The sequence below is a fragment of the Myotis myotis genome, unplaced genomic scaffold, assembly GCF_014108235.1.
Source record: "Myotis myotis isolate mMyoMyo1 unplaced genomic scaffold, mMyoMyo1.p scaffold_m19_p_1, whole genome shotgun sequence".
Classification (NCBI taxonomy): domain Eukaryota; kingdom Metazoa; phylum Chordata; class Mammalia; order Chiroptera; family Vespertilionidae; genus Myotis; species Myotis myotis.
This window is the reverse complement of record NW_023416313.1, coordinates 129,007,965-129,012,294: the sequence shown is the minus strand read 5'-3', so window position 1 is coordinate 129,012,294 and position 4,330 is coordinate 129,007,965. Positions and strand designations below refer to the sequence as shown.

Sequence of the window (4,330 nt, the reverse complement as noted above, 5' to 3'; positions counted from 1 at the left end):
GACATGAAAAAGGACCAGTCAGAAATGAATGATTCATGAACTGAAATTAAAAATAATTTACAGGGAATCAACAGTAGAGTGGAAAATGCTGAGAATCAAATTAGCAAATTGGAATATGAGTAAGGGGAAAACATCTAATCATAAAAGCAAAAAGAATTTAAAAATATGAAGATAGTGTAAGGAGCTTCTGGTACAACTTCAAGCATACCAACATTCACATCATGGGGGTGCCAAAAGGTTAAGAGAAGGAGCAAGAAATTAAAAACCTATTTAAAGAAATAATGACTGAAAACTTCCCCTACTTGGTGAAAGAAATAGACTTACTCAAAGAGGACCACATCAAGACACATCATAATTAAAGGTTAAAGAGAAAGAGAGAATCTTAAAAGCAGCAAGAGAAAAGCAGTTAGTTACCTACAAGGGAGTGCCCATACAATTGTCAGCTTATTTCTGAACAGAAAGTTTGCAGGTCAGAAGGGAGGGGCAAGAAATATTCAAAGTGGTGAAATGCAAGGACTTACAACCAAGATTACTCTACCTAGCAGCGCTATCACTTAGAATTGAAGGTCAGATAGATAAAGAACTTCACAGACAAGAAAAAGCTAAAGGAGTTCATCACCACCAAACACCAGTATTATATGAAATGTTGAAGAGTTTTCTAGAAGAAGAGGGAGGAGAAGAAGGAGAAGAAGGAGGAGAAGAAGGAGAAGAAGGAGAAGAAGGAGAAGAAGGAGAAGAAGGAGAAGAAGAAGAAGAAGAAGAAGAAGAAGAAGAAGAAGAAGAAGAAGAAGAAGAAGAAGAAGAAGAAGAAGAAGAAGAAGAAGAAGGATAAGAAGAAGAAGAAGAAATAAAAATCTGAACAATAGGAGGCATGCTGGGAACCACACTTCCTCCTAGGAGCTTCCAGAAAAACCATAGGGCTCTCGGTCAGGGCCGCTACCCCCAGGGAACCAACAGGATGGCTTAGGGCAAGGCTGGTGGTGCTGCTGGCCTCTTTGCCAAGCAAGTACAGAAGAAGCTCAGCAGGGCCCTGGAGAAAGTACTGTAGAAGTTGGGGAAAACTGTGGAAACCAAAGATGAATGGTTTGAACAATGAGCCAACAACTTTTACCATCAAAAGGCAGAGGGCCTCAAACTATACAAGGAGCTGAAGAACTTCCTTCGTGCAAAGTGATGCATGAAAGCTCAAAGAGAGTGCAGGAGATCTATAGTAGCGAGTGGAACGGTCTTGAGGAGCTGAAGGCCATTGTAGGAAATAATGATCCTCTTTGAGAAGACTATGAAGAGAAACTAGCTGACCAGGACTTGAGGATCGTGGAAAACTATGTAGCCCAGTTTGGTGAGATTAAGGAAAGAATCACCAAGTGGGGTCAGAAACTCATGGACTATGACAGTGCCTGACACCACCTGGAGGTGGTGCAGAATGCCAAGAAGAAAGATGAGGTCAAGATTGCCAAGGCAGATGAAGAGTTCAACAAGGCCCAGCTTGTGTTTGAAGATCTGAACCAGGAGCTACTAAAGGAGCTACCTGTTCTTTATAATAGTCATATAGGCTGTTCTGTGACCATCTTTCAAAACATTTCCAACTTGAAGGATGTCTTCTGCAGGGAAATGAGCAAGCTGAACCACAATCTCTATGAAGTGATGAGCAAACTGGAGAAGCAACATTCCAACAAAGTCTTTGTGGTGAAGGGACTATCAAGCAGCAGCAGACACTCTTCAGTCATCTCTTCCCCAGTTCAAACATCTACAGTCTCTAGCCCTCCTACCTCACCTACCAGTCCCTCTACACTTTCCTTGATAAATGAGAGGGACTCCATCTCAGCAAGTGAAGAAGAGCTAACATCAGATCCAGCTCAGGAAGAAGATAACTCTGAGATTAAAGAAGAGCCATTGAAAGAAAAGGAAATAGACAAAGAGGCTGAAGCAAACTCCTCTGAGGGAAGAGCCTCTACCAGCCTGCAATGGCCTTACCCAAGCCCAGCCCTCTACTACCCACCCCACTGAGGGTGGCAAGTTCCAGGAGGAAGTTTTCCCTGGTTCCCCAGCTCCATCCCCAGGCAGAGCCCTAATTCCTTCAGAACAGCCTGCATCTCTCCCAGAAGTTGTCCTCTGAACCCGAACCTCAAGTGAAGGGTCTGAACAACCAAAAAAAAGAGCCCCTGTCTAGAGGACCTCAGCACCCTTTTATTAGGCCTCCTCCACCCAAAGCTAGTCCCAGTTCTAGGATCTCCTCAGGGAACATACCCTCCAGTCCTACAGCCTCTGAACATGGTTCACCCACCAGCCCTAGGGACTCCTTGGAGGCTGGGACTCCAAGTCTTAGTTCCAGGGCCACATTTGAGGTTTCTCTTGATCCACAGCCACCACAGAAGCCAGTAAGAACTTCTGAGGACAGAGAAAAGGAAAACACCGACAATCTGAACCTAGATCTTTGTACTTCCTTCACCTTGATGATCCCTCAGTTTTTCTCAGAATCTGACAAGGCAAGTAAGATGGAAGACAAAGAAGAGAACAATAACCTTATATTGACTGACTTCCCTGAGAGCCAAGGTCTCCAGCTTCATGCCTCTGTGGTTCCAGAAGACAGCAACATCATAACACCTGAGCTTCAAGAAGAGGTATCTACAATTCAAAGTGCACAACTCTGAAGAGTAACTGCCAAGACCTCTCACATCTATACAGCTCCCAGGGAAACTCTTCAGCTAGAGGGTACATTAGTCACAGGGACTTAAGGTCTAACATTCATTTCTAGTTTCTCAATGTGGATGCTGGTTGTCTCTGAAGACCTAGCATTAATGGAGACTGAGGAGCAGACTTAGAGGAGGGAGGGGGGCAGGCAGGTTTGGGAGAAGAGGTTGTTAGACTCAGGGAATGTTTAATTCAGATTTTAGCATTGTTAGAATAATAAGACTTTAGATATTAAATAATGTGGTGCTAAAATGACTATAACAAGCAAAAGCATCTATAGATGCATATACACAACCACACATACTCATAGAACAGGAAACAAATCTTTGATTTACCACTCATTTTTCAAGACTTAAAGCCAAAAGACCATATTTTAAGATTGTTAAATAAAGCATTATTCTATGAAAAAATTTTTGAGCAATAAAATGGCAAAAAATACATATCTATCAACAATTGAATCTAAAAATCAGAATAAATGAGCAAGGAATCTAATGAATAACATAAACTGATTAATAAAATAGAACCAGAGACATGGAAACATGGAACAGACTGACAAATCTCAGAGAGAAGAGATTAACCAAAGAATTTATGTGCATATTTGCATTACCCATGGTCACAGACATTAGGGTGGTGAAGGCCTGGAACAGGGCGGGATCTAGGTGTAGGAGACAATGGGGAGAAAAAGAGAGTGGGGGGACATCTGTAATACTCTCAACAATAAAGATTGTTTTTTAAGTGGAGGTCTTGGCTGACTTAGTTCCAATGATAAAATCAGACCAATAGCCTCAAAATATTCTTTATTGATTAATTAACAAATTTGTGTTGACAAATTTTTACCAGCTCTCAGAGATGACTTGTGAAGTATAAGATATAGCTTGTGCTTTTTAGATGCTAAAAATATATAGAATTGTTGCATGAAGATTTAAGAAAGCAAAATCAAAACCCTACCATTTTATTTCTCTACTAGAGGCTCAATGCACAAAATTCTTGCAAGAGCAGGCCTTCCCCCGCTTGCCATCACTGGCTTCCCTCTGGCACCCGGGACCCAGGCTTCCCTCACAGGCCCGGCTTCATACGGAAAGTCATCTGGAAGGATGGCCGGTTTAATTAGCATATTACTCTTTTATTATTATTGATGGCTTTTAATTTAAAATTGTTACTCAGCTCAAGATCTGATTCATATTTATTTTCATTTTAAAGCTTATTTTTCATTTAACACCAATGGTTCACTTTATTATTTTTTTAAATATATTTTATTGATTTTTTTCAGAGAAGAAGGGAGAGGGATAGAGAGTTTGAAACATCGATGAGAGAGAAACATCGATTAGCTGCCTCCTGCACACCCCCGTCTGGGGATGTGCCCACAACCAAGGTACAGGCCCTTGACCGGAATTGAACCTGGGACCCTGCAGTCCGCAGGCCGATGCTTTCTTTATCCACTGAGCCAAACTGACCAGGGCTCACTTTATTATTAATATTTTCTTTTCTGTGACTTAATAGAATATGTGTAAGTAATTAAAGTAATGATTACAAAACTTTTTTGACAAGTATGGAAAATAGTAGTTAATGTTTTCCATCTGCTACATGGTGTGTCACCAAAAGAACGATTGATCCTGCAGAATAAGGAAACACCTATGCA

At 41.2% G+C, this 4,330-nt stretch overlaps 1 pseudogene; it reads left to right on the top strand.

Moving 5' to 3' along the window:
* The first annotated feature begins 958 nt into the window (after window positions 1–958).
* Window positions 959–2,651, top strand: LOC118662126 (annotated as a pseudogene).
* Window positions 2,652–4,330: the final 1,679 nt, after the last annotated feature.